The sequence below is a fragment of the Aquarana catesbeiana genome, linkage group LG09, assembly GCF_042186555.1.
Source record: "Aquarana catesbeiana isolate 2022-GZ linkage group LG09, ASM4218655v1, whole genome shotgun sequence".
Taxonomy (NCBI): Eukaryota; Metazoa; Chordata; class Amphibia; order Anura; family Ranidae; genus Aquarana; species Aquarana catesbeiana.
The window spans coordinates 259,872,001-259,898,218 of NC_133332.1; positions in this window are offsets into that span (position 1 = coordinate 259,872,001).

Sequence of the window (26,218 nt, forward strand, 5' to 3'; positions counted from 1 at the left end):
ATACAGTGGATGTAAAAAGTCTACACACCCCTGTTAAAATGTCAGGTTTCTGTGATGTAAAAAAACGAGACAAAGATAACTCATTGCAGAACTTTTTCCACCTTTAGCCTGGGTTCACACTGATGCAAATTTACAGCGGGTTTGATGATTTTAGGAACGCACAGATTCGCAGGTCATTTAATAAGCATAGTATTCCATGGCTTTGGTTCACATCTATGCGCTGCGAATTTGGTGCGAGAAAAAAAAGGGTCCTGTGCGTGTTGACTGCGGGCGCGATGCTAATTCCTATGATGCAGTGCGAATTTTATCTTCATAGGCTTCAATTGAACTTGTAGTAAACACACAGCACACAGTTCACATCTCTGTGAATTGTTCACTGTCTGACTCCTGAAATGCGCGGTAAAATTGCGGTAAATTCGTACCTGTCCACCTCAAAACGCAAGGCAAATTCACACCTCACACAGGACAAAAAAAACGGATCAAATTTGCAGTATATCGCATCGCAGATGTGTGAACCTAGGCTTAATGTGACTTATAAACTGTACAACTCAGTTGACCAACAAACTGAAATCTTTTAGGTGAAGGGAAGTATAAAATAAAAAACGAAAATAATATGGTTGCATAAGTGTGCACACTCTTAAACTAAAACTTTGTTGAAGCACCATTTGATTTTATAACAGCACTCAGTCTTTTTGGGTATGAGTCTTATCAGCATGGCACATCTTGACTTGGCAATATTTGCCCACTCTTCTTTGCAAAAACACCCCAAATCTGTCAGATTGCGAGGGCATCTCCTGTGCATAGTCCACTTCAGATCACCCCACAGATTATAATCAGATTAAGGTCTGGGCTCTGGCTGGACCATTCCAAAACTTTAATCTTCTTCTAGTGAAGCCATTCCTTTGTTGATCTGGAGGTATGCTTTGGGTCATTGTCATGCTGAAAGACGAAGATGAAGTTCCTTTTCATGTTCAGCTTTCTAGCAGAAGCCTGAAGGTTTTGTGACAATATTGACTGATATTTGGGGCTGTTTTTCTTCAGTTGGAACAGGGGCCTTAGTCAAGGTAGAGGGAGTTATGAACAATTTCAAAGCATGATGCTGCCACCACTATGCTTCACTGTGGGTATGATGTTCTTTTGGTGATGTGCAGTGTTGTTTTTGCGCTAAACATATCTTTTGGAGATATGGCCAAGTAGTTCAACCTTCGTTTCATCAGACCATAACACATTTTCATTCATTTTTTGCACTATAAACAAAAAAAGAGCAACAATTTTGAAAAAAAAAAACTATTTTATACTTTTTGCTATAATAAATATCCCCAAAAAAATGTAAAAAAAGAAATTTCTTTAGTTTAGGCCAATATATATTCTTCTACATATTTTTGGTAAAAAAATCGCAATAAGCGTATATTGATTGGTTTGTGCAAAAGTTATAGAAACTGCAAAATAGGGAATAGATTTATGGCATTTTTATTTATTTATTTTTACTAGTAATGGCGGCGATCTGCGATTTTTAGTGGGTCTGCGACGTTGCGGCGGACAGATCGGACACTTTTGACATATTTTTGGGACCATTGACATTTTTACAGTGATCAGTGCTATAAAAATGCAAATCAAGGGAATTCTTCGGGGTCCCCCAGGTCACCAGTACTAGTGTACCCATTGGAATATTTCCCATCTATTATTTTTCTGGTGACAACCCAAAATTTGGGATTTTCTTTTACTTTCAATGATAATGGTAAACAGGACAGATAAAGAGCGTTAATCTCCCTAATGAGGGCAGAGGCAGCAATAAAAACTGACAGATGTTCTAATCTCTCTCCAGTCTACCCAAAACGAAAAAAAAGTTTTCTTTATTGTACATCATGGGACACAGAGTCACGGTAATTACTGTATGGGTTATATGGCACCTTCAGGTGATGGACACTGGCACACCTTAGACAGGAAGTTCAATTCCCCATATAACCCCTTGCCTTACCGGAAGTACCTCAGTTTTTTCGCCAGTGTCTTTGGTGTTGGTCACGAGTAAAGATGTGCTGTGCTGAGCTCCACTGGAGAAATTTTGCTGGGGCAAGCCATGCAACCGGATCCATACAAAGTGTCTTTTCAGGCCGAATTGAATGGTACCCGGACCTCGTGGCGGAAGAAATGAGGTTTTGCCTGTAACGCTTCTCTTTTTAGAGAGCTGGACCCCGGGATCCAGTGCTTTGGTTTTTTCAGCCATATTCCTGGTGGGGTGCTTTACAGGTCCAGGGGTGTGGAACCCCCGATAAAAAGGGGCCCTGGTCCCTGAAGGTTTTTTAACAGAGCCACCGTGAGTGGTGAAGATTGGGTCTGTCTGGTTTACCACAGAACCCTGCAGCTGGATAAGGTAAGTGGAGATTTCTAAGGAATGTTTCTAATTCTTCTGGGTTTTCTCCTTTAAAGTAAATGTTGTCATGCCTAAAGTCGCCACCGGGGGCTGTCAAGAGCACGTACCTGTTCCATGCCTGTCAGTCTCGCTCTGTGTCATTACAAGCTGCGCGCTTCCTCCGGCCCAAGACCCAGATTAGACGTGGGAAGGTTTTTTTTTTTCTTTTGAATGTCCCCCACCTGGACAGCTTCTCTCCAGAAGGCAGAGGGAGCATGGGCCATTCGGTGTTATGACGTGCCGCTCCCGCTGCCGCTGCCATAAGGGACAGTTCTCTGTCCAGCAGCTCTCCTCCTCTCCTCCACCCCAGCCCCCCCTCCACATGTGATCCGGGCAGATCAGAGAACCACTCGCACATGAAAAACAGGCTTTTTTGAAAAAAAATGGGGGGGGGGGCACGGTGGGAGGCCAGAGGAAGGGGGGAGCGGGGCTTAGCGCAGAGTCGGCGTGATTCAGCGTCCACAATGCGGGTTGTGTAAAGCTATAAAGTGCAATTTTTTCAAGTGCATACAGCTGAAATAGGGACACAGAGCAGTCGGGAGGCATGTGAGTGTTGGAGACACAGGACATTCCCAGGGCACGTTTACTTAGCATCAGGCTGAGCATTAAGAGCAGCGGCAGTTGCTGGACTATTTGCTCAGCAGTGGGTGCATTTTTTTGGTAGTACCTCTGCGTTTGTGCTCGGCACTATGACCAGAGGGGATGGTACAAATACCACAAAAAACAAGGGCACAAAGGGTTCCCCTCAGGCCCTAAGGACCCTCCCTCTGCAACACCATCCCCCCTGAAAGGCCTAGGGAGGCTGGTCAGAGTAAGTCATCGGGGTCGTCAGGGGCAGCAATTACTTCTGAAATTTCAGCCCCTGTCTATATAACTGAGGAGTTTTTCTCCTCAGCTATGATTGGAGGAAAGTTTAGCAGCTTTAATCGCATCTTCACATCGTGGAAGAAAACGCATTAGGTCCCCTTCTACCACCCAGGATCCACAAATAGAGGAACAGTGGGAGAGGGAAGATAAATCCCCCTCAGGGGACCGTGAAGAGGCTGATGACTCCTCTTCTGAGGGATCAAGTGGGGAAGGACCTTCTTCAGCTTCACAAGCTGAGAAATTGCTGGTGCATTCTTTTACTGAAATGGTCCACTCCACATTTAAGCTACCCTTAACTGAGTCGGTTTTTTGCCTTTTCTGTCCATTCATTGCTGGAAAAGCTTATGTATTCTGAGTGGGATCATCCAGATAAGCACCCCCCCCCCCCCCCCCCAAAAAAAAAAAGTTTTCAACGCTTTATCCTATGGAGGAAAAATTTACTAAGATGTAGAATATACCAGCAATTGACGCTGCTATATCCCCTGTGAATAAATGTTTGACTTGTCCGGTTGACAATGCGCAAATGCTTAGGGATCCAACTGATAAAAAAATTGGAATTCCTGTTTAAAAACATTTTCTCCTTGGCAGGTTCAGTGGCTCAACCTGCAGTGGTGGCAATTGGGGTATGTCAATCCTTGAGAGACCATTTGAAACAGGTGCTTAAGGTTTTCCCTGAACAACAGGCCCAGGATTTAGCCAAGTTGCCAGCGGCTTTGTGTTTTGCAGTTGACGCAATCAGAGATTCTATTCTTCAAACCTCTCACCTTACGCTTGGGTTGGTACATATGCGCAGAATCTTATGGTTGAAAAGTTGGTCAGCCGAAGCGCCATGCAAAAAGCTCCTGACTGGTTTTCCTTTCCGAGGGAAAAGCCGTTTGGTGAGGATTTGGACAAATATATCCAAAGATATCAAGTGGGAAAAGTACCCTTTTGCCAGTTAGGAAAAAGAGTAAACGTCCCTCATTTAAACAGGCTCTTTCTCCAGTGCCAGGGGCATTAGCCTCCAGGCAGTCACGACGGCCTCCTCCCTCAGGTTCAAGAGGTAAACCTCAGGGTCAACCCCAGGGACAAAACAAGTCCTGGGGGAGGAAACCTACAGGTCAGGTCAAATGTCCCCAAAGATCCAGAGAAAAAGAAGTCTCTCTTTCAAGCGTTAGACCGACTTTTGTCTTAAAAAGTGATTGTGGTGGTTCCCATGGAAGAGGAGGGTTGGGGTTTTATTCAGACCTTTTCACGGTGCCAAAACCAAATGGAGATGTCGGACCCATTCCTGAATATCAGAACCCGGTTCCTGAATATCCGCTCTTTTTGCATGGAATCTATCCGATCAGTAGTCTCCATCCTACAAGGAGGAGAACTTCTGGCATCAATTGACATCAAGGATGCATACCTCCATGTGCCTAATTTCCCCGCTCACCAGAAATATCTGCGTTTCGAAGTAGAAAAATTAAATTTTCAGTTTGTAGCCTTGCCTTTCGGTCTAGCTACTGCACCTCGGGTGTTTACAAAACTTCTGCCCCTTCCTCTGGCCAGATTAAGGACTCAAGGTATAACGATAATAGCATACCTAGATGACCTGCTCTTGATAGACCAGTCAGTAGCCCGCTTGGACCAAAGTATGGTCAGCACAGTCAACTACCTGGAATACCTAGGTTGGGTCCTCAACCTAGAGAAATCTTCTTTAAAACCAGTAAGAAGATTAGAGTACTTGGGTCTGGTTATAGATACAGCCCAGAAGAGGGTGTTTTTACCCCAGGCAAAGATCAGCGCCATAAAGGAGCTGATTCGGGTGGTCAGGACAAAGAAGGGTCCTTCTATTCGCCTTTGTATGAGGTTGTTGGGGAAAATGGTGGCTTCATTCGAAGCGGTTCCCTATGCTCAGTTTCATTTGAGACTGCTGCAAAACAGTATCCTGTCTGCCTGGAACAAGAAGGTCCAAGCACTAGATTTTCCAATGCGTTTGTCGCCAAAAGTTCGCCAGAGCCTCAGTTGGTGAAGGATATCCGAGAATCTGCAAAAGGGGAAATCCTTCTTACCAGTTACCTGGAAGGTGATAACAATAGATGCCAGCCTTTCGGGTTGGGGAGCAGTCCTGGAAGAAGCGTCTGATGAAGGGAAATGGTCCAGAACCGAAAGGACCTTGCCCATCAACATTCTAGAGATTCGGGCAGCGCACCTAGCCCTAAAGACCTGGACATTCAGGTTACGAGATTCTCCTGTCAGGATTCAATCGGACAATGCCACAGCAGTGGCTTATATCAATCACTAAGGGGGCACCAGAAGTCAGGCAGCCCAGGGAGAGGTAAAACATATCCTAACCTGTACCATGCATATCGTCAATCTTCATTCCAGGGGTAGAGAATTGGCAGGCGGACTACTTAAGTCGCCAGCAGTTGTTCCCGGGGGAATGGTCCAATCACCCAGACATCTTCCTGGCTATATGCCAAAGATTGGGGATCCCAGACGTAGATCTGTTTGTGTCCCGGTTCAACAACAAAGTCGGCAACTTTGTGTCAAGAACAAGGGATCCACTCGCATTCGGAACAGATGCATTGGTAACCCCGTGGGATCAGTTCTCACTGATTTATGCATTCCCTCCCATTCTACTGCTACCATGACTTCTTTGCAGGTTCAAGCAGAAAAAGAAGTCAGTGGTTCTTGTGGCCCAGAAGATCTTGGTGTGACAGACCTAGCCGGGAAAGAGACTTTTGGAGGGGACTGTATGCTAGCCTCTTGCCGATCGATCGGGGGCCCTTGCATTTGGGGGAACGATGCTCTTTGTGAGCTGTATGTCTGGGGACCCTGGATTTGTCATATTGGAATAGTGGCTGATTCATAATGCTGGGACAGATACTGTTAGGAGATGCTGATGTAAATTTCAACACCTGTCTGTCTATTGTCTGCTAAAATGTGTATTGTAAATAAGTCTACTATGGGATCTAAGAGTCATTAGATCCCCATTGTTATTTGTATTAATTAACTCTGCTATTGTGTGAAGAAGAGTCTATGTTGATTGTGATAATGTTGATTGGATTTTCTGAACTACAAGACGGCCAGTCTGGCCTAACGGTCATGTCTGAGTCATCTAGTCTGTCTAAAGGGATTAGTTAATTAGCTCATGTTAATTAGGTTACAGCTGTATTGTTAGAGTAATATGAGCAGGAGGTCTGCACCTACACTTTGAGTGTATAAAAGCCTGTATTTTGTCAATAAAGATAGATTCCTGGTTGAACTTACATACAGCCTGCCTGGTGTTTGTTCTGAGCTACACAACTGGGTTAGAACGGCACATAGCTGAAGTTCTAATCCCGAAGCATTGGTTGACCGAACCATCAGACGTTGCAATCTGATTCAATAGCTGCAGAGGAGTGTCGGGAGAGTGGAACCGAGCGAGCAAGGGGCTCGTTACATTGGTTGGCAGCCGTGGGATTTGCTCTCCAGTTACTGGGACACTCCAAACCAGCCTGCAGGAGAGCCACGCTGAAAGACTTACTTGAGAGCCGTGGAGGGAATGGTGGGATCGTGCTTCCTTGCCGTGAACACATCCAAACCATCACCTGGGTCCAAGGTAGCAGGATAGCAGGAGAGGAGAAATACCAGCCACCATGGATGAGGAATTCAGAAGGAGGTTGCGAGAGGAGATACAGCACAGACCAGTATCAGAGCAGGTCCTGCTATGATGGTTTGATTCTATCCGCTGTGAGCTCTGGAAGGAAGCGCTAGCCCGTCACCAGGGAAAAGTTCTCCCCTCCGTCCATGTGAGGTACTGGTCGCAGTATGAAGTGCGAATGCTGTTTTTGGTGGAACAGCCGAACCAGGAGTGGACAGCCGAGTTAAGCAGGCTGATCCGGGCAGAAATGCGGTTGGAACGAGAGCTACAGAGCCCTCCAGTGGTATGTAGCCCAAGTGTGCCCATGGACAGCGGATGACAGCCCCACGGAAGGCTTTGACTACGATGGCCTGGGATTGTTATACTGGAGGCTGTCCAGGGACCCTGACTTTGGAAGTGATTGGGAGTGGCGTTTAGAGGAAATAATGAAGCACAGAGAGCGGAGACTGAATGTCTCAGAAGTGCACTGGAAGATTTGGAGTTTCTGGCCATTCAGGAATGGGAGTTGGACAGCTGTTAGACTCTGTTCAGCAGCAGGGTGGTGCTCCCTTTGCCTGGGACTATCATGAAATGCCAGTTGACAACTCTGAAATCCTGGCTGAAGAGTTGACAATGTGGCAGAGTAACGGTGTACTTTGCCAACCTGCCCCCGCAGCTATGGAGGCGGAGGTCTTATGGCGGATGCAGCAAGTGCTGACTGACCTTGATGAACCTGTTTCTGCATTGGATGATCTTGGATGAAGGAATGTGCCTGTCCAGCAGAATGCCATAGAATCGGCAGTGGAAAATCTGAAGATTGCCGTCCCCAAACCTGAAGTGCTGACAACAGGGCAGAGCTCTGCTAACCTCTGCCCAGCACTGATAGCATCTTCTGGGTTCCACGGAGAGGAGATGGTGAACCTTTATCCCCAGACACCAGTTGCAGAGACAGGGGATTTGATAGACTTTTCTGCTGAGGAAGAACAACCTGGTGAGCCTCCAGCAGAAGAGGAGCTGTTATTAGGGCCAAACTTCACTATGCTCTGCCCAGCACCAACAGAAGTATCTGTGAAGTTACAAGGAACTTCCCCAGCTGAAGCGCTGGCAACCGGACAGAGGGTCCAAGATCTCTGCCCTACACCTGTGGCGTTTCCGGAGGCTCAGGGTGAGAAGGAGGTGGTCACTTCCCAGCAGCAGATCAGGATACAGGGGGGGAAGGGAGAGGAGGTGTTTGTCGTCCCTCCCCAACAGTTAGCCGGAGCAGATGGTGTGGGGTTTCCAGCAGAAGGGCTGGCAACAGGGCCGAGTACTGCTGGACTCTGCCCTCAACTAACAGAGGATGGATGTCCTGTGAAGGTGGATGGGACTTCAGTCTCCACCTGTATACCTCAGGGATGCTGGGCAGTCGGCCCAGATCCACAACAGCATGACGGAGTGAACCCAGACACCCTGTCTTCTCTCCAGCGGCAGAAAGGACTCCAGGGAGAAGGGCCAGTCCAGGCCTCTCCCCAGCGCAGATATGTTCTCTGAGAGAGACAGAGGTTGGCTGGGTGAGTAATACTTTGGAACAATTTGTTTGGGGTACTTTGTGGGTACAGGCATTAGAGGACTGGAACTACTGACTAACTTCGGAGTCAACCCGTCTGGGGTCTCCTCCTGTGTTAGTCTCCTGCCGAAAGGGGAGAAATGTGACAGACCTAGCCTGGAAAGAGACTTTTGGAGGGGACTGTATGCTAGCCTCTTCCCGATCGATCGGGGGCCCTTGCATTTGGGGGAACGGTGCTCTTTGTGAGCTGTATGTCTGGGGACCCTGGATTTGCCATATTGGAATAGGAGCTGATTCATAATGCTGGGACTTCTGGCAAACTGCAAACAGGACTTCTTATGGCTTTCTTTCAACAATGGCTTTCTTCTTGCCACTCTTCCATAAAGACCAGATTTGTGGAGAGCACAAATAATAGTTGTCCTGTGGACAGATTCTCCCACCTGAACTGTGACTCTCTGCAGCTCCTCCAGAGTTACCATGGGCCTCTTGGCTGCTTCTCTGGTTAATGCTCTCCGAGCCTGGCCTGTCAGTTTAGGTGGACGGCCATGTCTTGGTAGGTTTACAGTTGTGCCGTACTCTTTCCATTTTCGGATGACGGATTGAACAGTGCTCCTTGAGATGTTTAAAGCTTGGGATATTTTTTTATAACCTAACCCTGCTTTAAACTTCTCCACAACTTTATCACTAACCTGTCTGGTGTGTTCCTTAACCTTCTTTATACTGTTTGTTCACTAAGCTTCTCTAACAAACCTCTGAGGTTTCTTCACAGAACAGCTGTATTTATACTGAGATTAAATTACACACAGGTGGACTCTATTTACTAATTTGGTGACTTCTGAAGGCAATTGGTTCCACTAGATTTTAGTTAGGGGTATCAGAGTAAAGGGGGGCTAAATACAAATACATGCCACACTTTTCAGATATTTATTGGTAAAAAAATTTTGAAAACCATTTATCATTTTCCTTCCACTTCACAATTATGTGCCACTTTGTGTTGGCCTATCACATAAAATCCCAATAAAATACATTTACGTTTTTGGTTGTAACATGACAAAATGTGGAAAATTTCCAGGGGTATGAATACTTTTTCAAGGCACTGTATGTGGAACCTAATCAAAAAATACAAAAAGATGTAATATTTATGTCTCAAGCATCTTGCAAAATATACGCTTCTACTGGAAGATGGTGAGGTCAGCTGTGTCATGCAGCTGGATCTGAAAACTGCATTAAAATGGTTGTAAATATCTGAAATTAAAATTGAACAAAGCATACTTGGGGAAAATATTTATCTGATACCCTGCAGATTTTGTAAGTTTGCCCACTTACACCTAGGATAAAAATGATGGACCCTTCATTTCTTTGTATTTTAACCACTTACGGACCGGCTCACGCCGATATACATTGAAGAGGGATATCGTTGTTATGGTAGCAGCTAGCTACCATAACCCCAGGATCCCCTTCTTCAATGAGCGGTCCGGTTTCCGATAAAAGTGGTCTCTGCGGCGGATTCGCGGCAAGATCACTTTTATTGGTGATGGGAGAGGGCCCCCCCCTGACGCTCTCCGGTGCCCTCCGCCGTACCGGAGCTGTCAGTAGCGGCGGAGGCGATCAGATCCTCTCCATACCATTGCAGGGCGGAAGCGATGTCAAAACGTCACTTCCGCCCATAGCTCTTAAAGCAACATTTTTTTTTTTTTTAATTACAATAAACATTTTTTTTATTGCATTTTAATGTAAATAGGAGATCTTTTTGACCCCAGATCTCATATTTAAGAGGTCATGTCATGCTTTTTTTCTATTACAAGGGATGTTTACATTCCTTGTATTAGGAATAAAAGTGACACTTTTTTTTTTTAAAGAAAAGTGTAAAAATAAAAAATAAAAGGTAAAATACATAAGAAAAAAAAAAATATAAACGCGTCCCGTCCCGCCGAGCTCGCGTGCAGAAGCAAACGCATACGTGAGCGGAGCCCACATATGAAAACAGTGTTCAAACCACACATGTGAGATATTGCCACAATCGGTACAGCGAGAGCAATAATTCTAGTCCTACACGTCCTCTGTACCTCAAAACAATTTGTAGAATTTTTTAAACGTTGCCTATGGAGATTTTTAAGGGTAAAAGTTTGTCGCCATTCCACGAGCGGGCGCAATTTTGAAGCGTGACATATTGGTTATCAATTTACTTGGCATAACATTATCTTTCACAATAAAAAAAAAAATTGGGCTAACTTTACTGTTGTCTTATTTTTTAATTCAAAAAAGTGTAATTTTTCCCAAAAAAGTGTGCTTGTACGACCGCTGTGCAAATACGGTGTGACAGAAAGTATTGCAACAACCGCCATTTTATTCTCTAGGGTGTTAGAAAAAATATATATAATGTTTGGGGGTTCTAAGTAATTTTCTAGAAAAAAAAAATGTTTTTAACTTGTAAACAACAAATCTCAGAAAGAGGCTCGGTCTTTAAACGGGTTGTAAACCCTCAAGTTTTTTCACCTTAATGCACCCTATGACCGTCCCCCCAGCCCCCCCCCCCCCATTTTAGTTACCTGAGCCCTGGAATTTCCCACAGGGGAGACTCGCTCTTCCTCTGCCCAGGGTTCTCGGCTCTTGATTGGATAGATTGATAGCAGCGCAGCCATTGGCTCCCGCTGCTGTCAATCAAATCCAATGACGTGGGTGCCAGGAGGCGGGCCGAGTCCTACATTCGGCATGTATGGATGACGAATGATGGACTCAGGAGCGCGCCCGCAAGGTAATCCCCCTGGGAGAGCGCTTCTCCTAGGGGGTTATCTGATGCGGGGAGGAGCCGCCGAGGGACCCCAGAAGTCGAGGATCAGGGCCACTCTGTGCAAAACAAACTGCACAGTGGAGGTAAGTATGATATGTTTGTTATTTTTTGTTTATTTTTATTTTTCTTATCGAAGCTTTACAATCACTTTAAGTGGTTAAATGACAGAGACAGAATATCAACCAAAAATCCAGAAAAAACCCATGCTACAAATATTACAAATTAAGTTGCAGTTCAGTGAGTAAAATAAGTATTTTACCCCCTACCAACCAACAATAGTTTTGGCTTCCACAGTCTGGCTACAGTATGTGCTCATGTGGTACATAAATTAGTCCTATCAATTTAAGAAGGTGCTCCTCGCAACAACTCGTTATGTGTATAAAAGACACCTGTCCAGAGAATCTCTTTTTTTCAATTCAAACCCACCATCAAGGGAAAGACAAAAAAGCTGCCAAACAACATCAGGGACAAGATTGTAGACCTGCACAAGGCCAGAATGGGCTACAAGACCATCAGCAAGAAGCTTGGTGAGAAGACAACTGTTGGAGCGATTATTTGCAAATGAAAAAAAAAATACAAATCAACCATCAATCGTCCTCGGTCTGGAGCTCCATAAAGGTTTCACCTCATGGGGTAAGGATGATCATGAGAAAAGTGAGGGATCAGCCCAGAACTACATGGGAGGAACTTGTGAATGATCTCAAGGCAGTTGGGACCACAGTCACCAGAAAAAAAAATTGGTAACACAATACGCCGCCATGGATTGAAATCCTGCAGCGCCCGCAAGGTCCCCCCCCTTAAAAAGGCACATGTACAGGCCCGTCTGAAGTTTGCCAAAGAAAATCTAAATAATTCAGAGAAGAATTGGGAGAAAGTGCTGTGGTCAAATGAGACCAAAATTGAGCTCTTTGGCATTAACTCGACTCGCCGTGTTTGGAGGAAGAAAAATGCTGACTATGACCCTATGGACACCATCCCTACAGTCAAGCACTGAGGTGGAAACATGATGCTTTGAGGCTGTTTCTACTAAAGGTACCGGCTGACTTTGCTGCATTGAGGGGCCAATGGATGGGGCCATGTATTGTAAAATCTTGGATAAGAACCTTCTTCCCTTAGCCAGAACACTAACAGTACACACGATCGGTAATTCCGCCAGCAAAAGTCCAATGTGAGCTTTTGGTTGGAAATTCCGACCATGCGTATGCTCCATCGGACTTTTGCTGGCTGAATTCCTGCCAGCAAAAAGATTAAGAGCAGGTTCTCTATTGTGTGTGTATGCAAGCCAAGCTTGAGCGGAATTCCATTGGAAAAACCATCCAATTTTTTTCCGACGGAAATTCCGCTCGTGTGTACGGGGCATTGGGGCAGTTGCCCCAGAACCTAGTAAATAAGGGGAAGCTCTGCTGACTTCTAATGCTGTTTGTTTCCCCCCTTGCATGTGATTGGGTTTTCTTTGCAAAGTGAAGCTTCACCTCATTTACTAAGCTCTGGACCATCTGAATTTGCAAAGTGCACAGTCTATTTGCATTTAGTAAATCCATCCCACGTAGTTTTGCATGATCATGTGGCCAAATAGCAACTGTCTGCCTCCTTTCTCTGTTGCATGCCAACTGCGAACACAATGTAATTCAACCTTAGAACTTAAAAGTCATAAGAAGCATTTTTTTGGCTAATTTATTATGCAAAATATATACATAAAAACAAATCCGTGCTTGAAATTAAAGGCGCAACAAATTATCAACAAGAAAGATGATTTTTACAAACGTCCCCCATTGTTTTATAAAGTATAATTGTCTCTCATTCTTAATGGTGGTTTAAAGTGATCCTATTGGTAATTTTACAGTTCTTCATGAATAAATTCCTTATGTGTCATAGCAATAACAGCAACAATATAATCTTTAAAAATAACTGTACATCCTACCATTAACAAAAAAAAAAAATAGTAGTTAAAGCCAATTGTCAGATGTAAAGTATATTTTAATGCATGTATGTGTAGCCATGCACCCGTAGGGGTTGCTGAATGTAGTGGTTCACCTGTCACCCTGCCCAGCCAGTCATCCATTTCCCAGTCACTCGGACATAAACCAGTCCATAGCTTTGTTGGGTTTTTTTTATTTGAGGGGATTAAAGTTGGATGGGAAATGGAAAATTATGGGATGCCCCAGCATATTCAATGCAAACTTGCTTGTGACTTCTATATACACTTCAGTATATACACTTCAACCTTCTCTGCAGCACAAACACTTGCTGCACACTGTTCCTCCTCCAGCACATCACTTGCTGCACACTTTTACTCCTCCAGACTAGCTAGCACTGCATGGGTAGGCCTGACACTGCTTCAGCCAGGCCTCAATGAACTGCCTTTTGCGAGCAGGGACCCCGGGTCCCTGTGGTGTAGATAAAGTTTAGACACTAGCTGTCCTCCATTCAGCTACCACTCTCAAAAAGCTCTCTCCAGGTCCTGCCGACCAGCTTCGCTGCAATGACCTCTCTCCACTGCTCTTTCCACAGTCCTCTCTTCTGGTTCTGTACCCATCTCAAGCTGCAATCTCCCAGTTCTCTAAGGCTTGCCTCCCCAGTCCTCCCGACTGTGCTCACTCACCAGCCCTCCCAATGTGACCAATAGTCCTCCCTGGAGAATCTAATGCCACGTACACACGATTGGACTTTATGGCATACTTGGTCCGGCGTACCGGATTTCGTCGGACAATTCGATCGTGTGTGGGCTCCAGCGGACTTTGTTTTCTCAAAAGTTTGACGGACTTAGATTTGAAACATGTTTCAAATCTGTCCGACGGACTCGAGTCCGGTCGAAAAGTCCGCTCGTCTGTATGCTAGTCCGACGGATAAAAACCGACGCTAAGGCAGCTATTGGCTACTGGCTATGAACTTCCTTGTTTTAGTTTGGTCGTACGTCATCACGTACGAATCCGTCGGACTTTTGATTGTGTCGGGTTGATTGTGTGTAGGCAAGTCCGTTCATTCGGAAAGTCCGTTGGAAAGTCAGTTGAAAAGTACGCCGGACAAAATCTGCCATAAAGTCCGCTCGTGTGTACGCGGCATTAGAAGTGTTCTCTCCCGCTGTCCTCTCATTGCCCTCTCATGTGCTCCTTCTTTCATGATCTCATTCCTCCTGGATGCACCCCAGCCCCAGCTTGGGGTAACCCCCCCCCCAGACTGGGGAGCTCCCCTTGGCCTCAACAGCCTCCACACCCTCTCACTGCAGCTCTTCGACCTTCGACCTTCAATACCCCCCCCCCCAGCTGGGCTGACCACAGGTATTTAAAGAGGCCTGTCCTCTGCCAATCCAAGTTGGGGATTGGTCAGGGCTCCTCAATATACCCCAGGCAGCCCCTCCTCTCTTCCCCTTCTCTCCTTCTAGCACTTTCTAGAAGGAAGAGGGAGGTGACAGTGAAATGATGTGGCCTGTGAGTCACCTGCTACTCTGAGCCTCTTCCAGCCAAAATTGAAAACAAACAGGCCTACATTTTCTTGCTCTCCAACACAAAATCCTCACTCTAGCACCTACCTAACTAGAGGGTGCTACAAATGTAAAGTAATTTGTAAGTATTAGGCTGAACATACTGGGCTGATAAAAAAAAAAAAACAAAACAAAAAAAAAAAACATCAACAACAAGTACTGTCGAAATGGTATCTAGTGCCATACAAGATAGTGAAATATTATCCGGGTTATTCACCCACCTGTTTTCAGGGCTTTGGTGAGCCTGAAACATGCCTTCACACATGGTCGACTTGTCCTCTCGAAGTCCTTTTGGGTCAAAATCTTCTAAATCCTCTCCAATCTATTTGACAAAACTATGCAACCTGACCCTCAAATAACTCTGCTGAATGTTGCACCCTCTGAACTGACCTGGAAACATTCTTGCCACCTCTTTTACATCACAACTGCAGCAAAACAGACCATTGCTAGATCTTGGAAAATGCTGGCACGACAATCGCCCACAAAAATGGGTAAGCAGGAAGCAGGTGATGATACTTGCCAACAATGCGGCCACGTTGCAGGACAAGACCCGGCCCTTTGCAAGAGTCTGGCAACCTTGGATCGATAAATACCTGCCCCCCAGTTCAATAGTACTTTCTTGGAACCATGAACTGGTTGATAGCTTGGCTATCTGTAGGGAACAGGAACCACACAAGTTGATGTTTCCTCTGTAGCACCAGCTCCTGTCCCAAGCAGAGTGATACCAAGTGCACTCCACCTATAATCCTATCTAGCAGCCTGGAGAGCAATGCCAGCAACAGCTGCAACAGCTGCAAGAGGAAAAGAAGGTCAGTGTTTAAACATTACATACACTGGGCATAATAGCTTTTTCAATGGGCGTATTAGCACCTATATAAGTATTAACAGCAATCAGGCTGCTTTCACACTGATCCACAGGTGCAACGCAGTGCACCTGTGGCTTTCCTGTGGGTAAGCTGCATTAAGCCATTGACTTCTATTATATCCTGCGGATTTCGTGCACTTTCTGAAAGTTAACACGCAGGTGCCCTGCCCTGCACCTGCGCTGCGGGTAAACTGAAGCCATCAGTGTTAATGCAGCCTTATTGGGGGGCTCAGGACAGTAACTTGCTTATATTTGCAATTTGGGCGGCAGTAAAACCCCATACCTCATTGTGGCCTGCGACCGGTTACCAAATCACTTAAGTGGCCCTCACTCTTCCAAAGGTTGAGCACCCCCATTTTATGCTACGTGTTTAATGTTCAATTGATTCTGTTACTTGGCGGACCAATGTTTGTACTTCAGTTTTCTTCCCTCAAAGAGGGCTCAGCTCATTACCCAATATTGTTACCTGTAGACCTTTGTACTATGCTCCCTGTGTGAAGGCTCCTGTTGCCTCAAGTACACACTGCTCTGTATATGATGGCATGTTATATACCTAATATAAATATTTGAACACTACGATGTTCATGCTCCCCTCCATGACCATTGCCAAGCAGGCTTGATGTCCTCAGCCATCTTCTTGTTCAATAATTTTTATTGAGTTTTATAGGTTATGGTATAAAACATAGCATCAGTAAAGATAAAGGGGTGTGTTATACCTGTATCGGAAGTATTGAGTAATAGAAAGTACAGAGTACACAAACATTAGGAGTAGGGCCTAAGTCTTCAGGAACAGTTGCACAAACCAACTAGACAGGTAGGCAGCATAAAATATAATAAACTTCTTGGTTATGCCAGAAAGTTGTAGCGCTATAAGGAAGAAAGGAAAAGAAGGGGAAGACACAAAGTTAAAGTAGAACAGGGAAAGAGGAGGGAAGGGAGAAAGGCGATCCAATACACGATGAGGGCTAAGGGGAAGGTTGGAGGAAGAGTTGGGCTGGTGGGCATCAAGGTAACTGGTGATATCATAACGCAGATAGGGTCTTTACAAATCCAGCAGTCTGCGATCAAAGTTGCTCAGGGAAAACAATGTAATGCAGGGTTCTCAGACACTTCTGAATCCGGGCATGGTATACTGGGCAATCAATTTTCCTTTATCAAGGTCCAATGCACTTTAGTTTTATGTTCCGGCAAAGTGGTATTCCGTGATCGCCAGGCTTTGGCTAGGACTTGCTTGGCAGCAGTTAGAGTGTGGGTTATAAGAATAAACTGGGATTTAGTAAGATCCTCTGGTTTGCAGTCTAATAAGGCTTCAGGTGGACTTAAGACTGGGGTTGGGTGAAAAAGAGCATCAAGGAGTTGATGTATTTGTTGCCAAAATGGTTGGGCCACTGGGCATGACCACGAAGTGTGGAAAAGGGGTTCCATGTTCTGGGAAACCTCAAAAGCAATAGGCAGAAGAGTCGGCGGAGGAATTTGCTAGTCTGCTGGGGACTGTGTACCATATGAGCAATACTTTATAGTTAGCCTCCATTGCTACTGCATTTCTAGAATGTGAATTTTGTGATGGACAAGGTTTAATCTTCTTCAACCATCTTGTTTGGCTGAGCTGGAGTGACATACCGTAACTCCTGTACATCTGCAAGAAAGTTACTTCCTCATAGCACAGAATCAGACCAAGACTGTACACTGTGCTGGGCATATGTGGAAAAATGTACAGAAATAAACTGCTGACAGGCAGATAGAAATATCTACTGTATGACAGAAGAGACATATATAATCATTTCTGTCATAAAAAAGACTGCCTTGTCAACACTTTCTGGCAAACAGATTTCACTTCCTCTTTAAGATTTACTATAAAAAATGTGCTGTCTGTGATAAGTAGTTGATGCTTGCTAAACGGGTATCTTTAAGGATCAGACTGTTTCCAGTTATAGAAGGAAAATAATTGTAATAAAATTCAGATTTGACCCTACCATGTTTTGTAGATCGATGTTGCATAGAGCAGTCAACCAGCTCCATATTCAGTGAACAGTAAGCAATTACAAAGAATGATCTTACATTGAAAGGCTTAGCTAAGGAGGCTATAGGTACTAACATTGCGTCCAGTGACGTTACGCAGAATGGGGCCACGGTCATGTGTTACTAGGAGATAATTGTAGCACCCTCCTAGATAGGTGCTAGGTTAGGTAAATTTAGTTTTGGCTCTCCTGTAATTTTTATTATTAGCCAACAGTTTGTGCAGCGCTTTACAACATGAGGGCAGACAGTACACTTACAATACAAATCAATACAGGAGGAATCAGAGGGCCCTGCTCGTTAGAGCTTACAGTAGAGATGCTTGTGATTGCTCTGATCTGGTCTGAGCTTCACAGGCTGTGGGTTAAGTTGCTTACTGTTTCCTGAATGGTTCAAGAAAGTAGCTTAGCTCGTAGAGTCAAATTCAACAGCTGAATATTTATACTGTTTAGCTGATCCCTGGGGGAAGCCTGGAGCTGCCCAGTTCTTATCCAGGAGGAGGAGATCGCAGCCTAAAGGGCAGTCCAGCATGATTCTGCTGCTTATCAAGGTCCCAGCTATGCTAGCTGGGGGGGCCTATTCTGCTAAACCCTGCTGGAGCTGACTGAGGGACATTCTTTTTGGGGATCTTGTCTGAAGTCTTCATGGGAGGTGTCTGGAAGATATTGGAAGGAGGCTTTCAATTATCCAAGAACGCTTCAGGGCTTTCACACTGGAGCGGTGCGCTGGCAGGGCGTCACAAAAAGTCCTGCCAGCAGCTTCTTTGGAGCGGTGAACTCACTGTTCCTCCACTGCTGCTCCCCATTGAAATCAATGGGGCAGCGCTGTGATACCGCCAGCAAAACGCCGCTCCGGCATCGTTTTGCAGGTGGATTTAAACCCTTTTCGGCCTCTAGCGGTGTGTTAAAACCGCCCTGCTAGCGGCCGAATAGCGTTGCTAAAACAACAGTAAAGCTTTACCACTGACGCCCTAGGCGGCTCGGTGTGAAAGGGGTCCTAAAGTCAGCAGCTACAAATACTATATAATAGTAATAATAGTACTATTATAATAGTATTTGTAGCTGCTGACTTTTAATTTAGTTGGGGGACTGAAGAACCTCATTAATATGTCCTGCTGCTGGTCAGTTTTATTCTTAATTTTTAAAACCACTTTTTAATGACCTGCAGAAGATATACCCCCCTTCATGACCATGCGACCCAGCTATCTCAGGCTGCGGTGTTCCCGATACCCTCCCTGAGGTCGCTAAGCAATTCTGCCCTTTCAGCCTCCTCGGGCTCCACAACCTCCCCTGACAGGGGCTTGGATTTAGCAGATCTTAAGGGGGATTGAGACCTGAAACGCCATATCTGGTCTCTCCCCACAAAAGAGAACCTGGAGCTATTAGCTGACGGGGTGGAGAAGGTTTTTAAACAGGACATAGCACAGCTCAAATCTGACACTACACATCTGGGAAACGGGATGGAGACACTGGAACAGAGATTTGATGAGACACTTCCCACCATAGCTTTGCTAACAGATAGATGTGCTGCACAGGATCAGACAATTGAGTCCCTGCTATGCCAGATGGATGACCTTGAAAATCATAGCCAGCAGGCAAATATCCACACCTGCGGCCTGCCTGAAGGCATGGGCCCTAAAGATATCATCCATAACTTGATTGGTGTGTTTCAGGAAATATTGGAACTACCTGATATGGTCCCTATTGAAATTGACTGGGCCCACAGGGCACTCAGGCCTCCATCTCAAGATGTAAACAACCCAAGGGATGTTATCTGTACCCTTAAAGACCGCATTCTGCAAAAAATACGAGGGAAACCATATTTTGATTTTGATGGGGCCCATCTTTTCTTCTATCAGGACCTCTCCAGATGCACCCTTATGCAGCGTAGAGCGCTTTATCCCCTACTGGCTGCCATTTAGGAGGCAAGCCTCACCTACCGCTGGGGATTCCCCTTCAATTTGCAGGTTACTAAGGAAGGCCGTCAAACCACGTTGCGCACCAAGGATGACCTTCCAAACTTTTTGGCCGATCTGGAATTGGACCCAGAATTCCCCACAATTCAGCTCCCTCAACCCTGGCTGCCCACCAGACGCAAATTTTACAAGAGAGGCTGCCAGTGTCTTGATTTGGGTTCCTCTCCTGGTCCCTCTACCCCCCAGGGAATAAAGGACTGACTGCAAATTGTCCCATTTCCTCTGTTTCATGTTGCTGCTGGTCTCTATCAATCATCTCTACTTTCTGGCGTACAAGGCCAGCTTTGGTAGGCCTGGTCCAAGCTTATACTTATATTGCAAAGTTACTGTTTTTGTTTAGACTGCATGAGCAGTGGACCCATCGCTCATGCCTCGGATTGGACCCCTTGGGCATGCCATAATAGCTCCCCTTATTCACTAACACCTAGTCAGGTGCGGTGGATGGAGGATGAACCCCTCAGACCCTTTCATGCCAGTTCACGTACACCCCGTAGGCCAAACCTCTATAGGTGTGGATGCCAGAAGGGATCGCAGGTGGAGGTTGCGTGTCTCCTTCAATGTGGGGTGGCACCCAGTACTGTACCTACACATAGATCGACTATGGGCTTGGTTAGCACCAGTCCACTGTGTGTTTTATGTTGTATTCCTATGTTTACTCTTTTCACTTTTTAATGTTTTTTACTTTTGTTTTCATGTTCTGAGGACATGCCTTTTGTTTCATCGCTCACACCGTGCCCGCTGGTGTTTTTTCGTGGATTACCTTGCCTTCTAGTTGGTCATGGCAGCGCTCAAGGTAATCTCCTATAATGTTCAGGGTCTCTGTTCTCCACACAAACATAGCAAGCTGTGGTGGGAGATCAAAAGGTATATGGCATATGCCAAGGGGAGTGTATCGTGTAAATGCAGTTTTGCTAGTGTGTGCTGCTGTTCATTCTGAACGTCCACATATCTTAGATAGGAGAAAGTACAAGGTTCATGCTTATCATTGTGTCTTGCCAATGAAACCTTTTTTTTTTTTTTTTAATATGTGCAAAGCAAACAGGGTTTTCACAATTGTTATCAATTGTAAAATAAAAATAGGACTAACTGTTCTATTTCCAGTAACAGCATTGCCTTTGCAAGATAGAAAGTATGTAGTTGCCACAAACTGAATCCCTCATTTTAGAATAGTGGGAGCCATGAAAATCATTATTCCCCAGGGGCCAACTGTGTACTCAGACGTTTATAACAGAAATACAGCCTGAAACACAGAGACATTGATCCAAATTGCATACAGCTGTTTCAGGCTTTCCACCCAGAATGAGTAACATCAGCGTAAGGAGCAAAGCTCCCAATCAGAGTTTGCTTTAATAACATCAGACTACTATAAAATTAATTTTGGATATCATACTGTATACTTAGCACTTTGCTTCTTCCATTTTTTGTAGGCCCCTTACTTCTGGGAGGTGGTTAGGCATTCCCAGAAATTGGTTTCCAGTTGCAATAGAAACTTTACAGAGTTTTATCAGGGCTTAGTAAATTCAAGAAGAAAAGGTTGGAGCACATGTTGCCCCCCCCCAAAAAAAAAAAAAAAAAACCTGCTCAATGCATTTCCCTTAGCTATAGTCCATATAAAAATAAAACGCTTTAAGACCATTGGTCTGTACTCTGAAAAATGTGGAGAAATTGTAGGTAGCACAAGTACCACCAGACTTCCTTCAATGGCCAGCAAGAGTGAAACCAGGATTGGGTTTGAGTCTGGCACCTCAAGGGCGTGCGCTGCCTCCTGGATGTATCCTCCAGCAAGGTGGTGCAAGCCCTTGAGGCAACTCTTGGCTTCACTCTTCCCAGATGGAAGCCTCCACCACAGCATCCTCTGGCAAAAGGTGACAAGAGCAAAAAAACTTTCAGTGAGGTCACCCCAAATGTTTACATCCTCCACCACTGGCAACAAACCAGTTGGTTAAAAAAAAAAAAAATGATATGTTAAAAATTCATATATAAAAAAAAAAGTAATAGGGACACTAGTTCTGGTGGCAACCAGAGATTTCCTGTCATTTCCTGTTTTGGTTATGAGACAGAAAGTAAAGGGAAATCTTCCAAATAAGAAACAGGTGGCAATTTTTTTTTTTTCTAAAAATCAACAGGGGTTATACCTCTCATTCACGCTATGCAAAATTAATTTCACCTTTAGTTCTAATTTAAGGACCCACAGCCTAAAGCGGCAGCAGATTATAACAGAGATATATATGAATTACTTTGTAACAGAATAGGTCTTTGAAAGTAAAATACATCTTATTATTCTCTACTTTCAATTACAGATTCTGTTACAAAGTAATGACAAGTGAGCAGCCAAAAGAAGAGTCAAGGGAGAGGTAAATCAAAAGTGGCCTGTGGCTGCCAGAACAGGAGATCATCTAAGGCATATCTGGGACAGGTCCAAGTCTGCAAACAGCAATACACAAAGTTATACCGCAATATGCATAAAGATTCTATATTTTGAAGGCCGTATAGCTTACTTTAGCTCACAACATTTTTACTTACAATATATTCATTTTTCTACTTTTGTATTGTTTGAAAACAACATGATAAGGAGCAAAATTTTCAGCTTGATAGGTCAAAAGCAATGTAAACAAAATGTGATAACCTATAAGAAACAACCAAAGTCTTTTTTTTTTTTTTAACGGCCAAATGGTCAAAATATAATGGTTATGGATTATTCTGTGTCATTTTTGTCCTGGCTTAATAATTCACAAGCAGTATTTCCCAAACAGAAAAAGGCTCAGTGTTACTCCATACTGAGAAGAGTGTAGATAGAAGCAGGACATTCATTGCTTTTCTTTGTTGCTTCTCCGATGCCCATTTTTGTGGTGCAGCCATGGGGACAGGACGGCTGCTAATGCATAGTAATGAACAGAGCCTTCTTTACCCTTTTGTTACATGTTCATTTTGTATGACGCGCTTGTAAATCCCTTAAGAACAGCACAACTAATACAGAAAATGTTCACCTCTCTTGTATATAAACTATATACTGTATATTATTAAAATACATTATTGTAGGATAAAGTGTGTGTTAACCCAAACAATGAACTTTGCTCATTTGCTCCCTTTTGGTCTGTTAAATACACCATTGAAACTAAGCAAAAAAATAACTGTTGATCCCGCCAGAAAACAAGTGTGCTCTCAATTGTACAATTCTTTAATTGATCAGTCTAGCCATAACTTATATTTAATTATAGAAGAAGTCTGATGAGCTGAGTCCACCCATGGCTTCTTATATGCCGGGAATACCCAAACAGTAAATCTTTGTGTCCTAACTTCCAGCTCTGTTAGGCTTTGTTTACACTTGCATGGGGGGGGGAGACACGTGGTTGAGTCCACATTTTTATGCTGCCCCAATCACTTCCCCTCAGCTGCAAAGGCAACTGTATCGGGGTATATGCCAAACGTGACAACAAGGATAACTTTTAGCACAAATTTGGCAGTACCACCTGCCAATTGTGACCCATTCAAGTAAACGGGACCATGCCTCAACCACCCACAACCACACGCAATGCAGATCTGGGTGCACACGTGCAGAAATTTCACCAATGGAGATATTTTTTAAAAAATGGTCTTAAAGTGGTTTAACTCTCCAGCATCTACAAAAATATACAATATCAGTTTTGGGTACACTGACTGTTTAACTTTATTATAGGCTCCATGAGTAGACCTACCATTTATGCAGACTCTGCAGCTGGAAAAGGGCCCTTTGGAGCTTTGGGGCCCTTTTATATTATATTCGGTTAGTCAGACAGGTGCTGGGACACCCACTGACTGTGACATGGACATGGATACCGTTCTGTTATAGGACGGAAAGGCATTCTTTATGATGTTCTAACCCAGCCATTCTTAACCATGTTTCCTCCAGAACTTGCTAGCGGTTCCTTGAGCAATTTTTGCCTCTCAGATAAGCTCGCACTGACTCCATTGATCTTCTTAGCTATCTGTGAAGGGGACTTCTTCCCAGTAACCTCAAATGTAAGGAGCATTACTCCCACTGACCATCACAATAGTGTTCCGTGAGTTTTGAATATAACAACTATTAGCAGGGGGTTCCACAAGACTGAAAAGTTATTTCAAGGTTTCCTCCATGTTCAGAAGGTTAAGAAAGGCTGTTCCAACCATTCTCCTGTATCTATCTATCTATCTATCTATCTATCTATCTATCTATCATCAGTAAATAAGGTTTGTGGGGCCCTTTGGTAATAGTGTCCACTACTGATAGTGGACATGATGTCAATGTCTATGTCTCTTTTGTCTCTGCAGTATGATACTACACTGCTGTTGTGTTCTTGCCCAGTAAATGTGAAGTGTGTCTGGATTTCCAAGTCTCTCTTCAGATATGATTTCAAGGTAACCGCAGCTACAAACCAGGAAGCAGAACAGCAGAGGTCAATGCAGCCTAGACACCGATAAGACTAAATAACATTGCAAAGCACAAGTATCAGACACAGGCCGCCTATGCTGGCTGTGTGTAGTAATCTGTTATTTTCCATCTGTCTTGTCATTGGATTGGTCACAAAGTGAAGCCATGTGATAGACATTGCTTGCGATAATTTTAGTGATAATTTAAGCAACTGTTAAAGCTCGGTTTAAAACATTATCAAGAATAACTTTGAAGACACTTTACCATAAAATTACCTGTATCTGTATAAACCCATAATGAAAATCACCCCAATTGCATAATTAACTGCATACAGCCCAAGGTGTCAATTACCAGGTCACTGCCAATCAACCACACTCTGTCCAGTTTACATTTTGACCAAAATTTCCACCTGCAAAGATCCTACAGCCCCTACACCACAAGCCACCTTGATTTGAGTAACTTTATACATTTAACAATAAAAAGAACCCCTTGAAGATGGTGGGTGGCAAAGGAAGACCTACCATATCTACAGACTGTACAACGGACTTATTTGCCCCCTCTGCCTGAGCAGGACTAAGACATGAAGAATTCTTCTTCTATTTCCTCTTTACACTATGTGGGTTGAAAGTGAAAGAAGAGTTCGTGGTATCACTACGGCTACCCTTCATGTATCTATCTATCTATCTATCTATCTATCTATCTATCTATCTATCTATCTATCTATCTATCTATCTATCTATCTATCTATCTATCTATCTATCTTCCTTTCAACAGTGGGTAGGTATTTGTACTTGGACATTAGTTGTGGGGTGAAATGCATTGGAGTGGGGGGTGGACAGGTGAGACTATATATAAATAGGTCAACAAAATAAAACTGCGCTTGTGACGTGTTCAATCAAAAACAATTAACAAAAGCTGCACCACACATGTGAGATATTGTTCACAATAAAGTCATAAATACAAAAACAGTTGCGCTAAATAAAAAAAGAAATAAAAACATTAAATAAGTCCAAAATATTAATAATATAATACAAAAATAAATACCCAAATAGTGAAGAAAAAATGAAGATGAACCAAAACTAAATTAGATTCCCTCCGCTTTGTATGTTCACCGCCACCACCTATATGGATGTGCTTTTACCAGAGAACGTAGACCTGCCATTACGGGTGGTCAAAGTAAGCTCATATATCTCATTCCCTGCTTTCCAAGCACAGAGAAAACCACAGGGATCGCTCCAGACCGTCCATTCAAATGTTAACACCTCTCTTGTCCTAGGCCGTCACACTTGTTGGTTTGGTCACCAATAAAGAGACTAATCCTACTAGTGTAAAACCATTTAAAACTAACTTTAATAAAAGTATTCCACTTACATAATCGATTAATCAAACTGGCATATAACAAGCACGGTGTACACCAATAGCAATCGCTAGCACTTCCAGAAAAGACGCAATGACGTAAATGCATAACTCCGCCCGACCGGTTTCGTCACCAGAGGACTTCTTCCGGGGCACCTTGGTGAGACTATATGTTGTAAATCCTTTACTCATTATATTAAAGCTGGTTTTACATCGGTGATGGCATCAGTGTGTGACCCATTCATTTTTACTTTCATGTCGGTGTTACATTTACCCAACTTCAGCTAAACTCCCACTGAGGACTGCTTTAATCTTCCCTCAGCCCATCTCTGAGGACCCTCCAGTCATTCCCCTGCACATCCAGTTGGGTAAGTACCACATTTCTTATACTCAGTTCCCAACCTTTGTTTTGCCAGTCCTCTTTATACCTGTAGTGTAGGCCCTTGCCTATATTCTCCAACCCGTTGGGCCTATCTATACACACTCTACTGAGAATATCATATGTTTGCAAACAGACTGAAACTAATATTTCTGGCTGTGCTGGCTCATTACATGGATCATTTAAAGTGGGAGTAAACTTCCCTGTATGATTTTTACCTATAACAAGGCTTACCTATAGGTACAATAAATATCTACTATACCGTTTAGGAGATATTTACTTTAGATGCAGCCGGTGACGTCACCGGCACATGCACTCTGAAGGAATGTCATACCCACACCGTTTGTTTAGAGCCGTGCCGCAAACAGTGACGTCATAGCTGGCTCAGCCATTCATATCACCGAAGCCCGTGAACCCGGAAGGAAGACGGGATAAGGATGGAAGCGCCTTCTGCGGTGACAGCGTGCCACTGGAGGGCTTAGTTTTCAGGTAAGTCTGTCAATATTGTGCTAGTATGCGATGCATACTAGCACATTATGACTTAAACTGCCCGGTG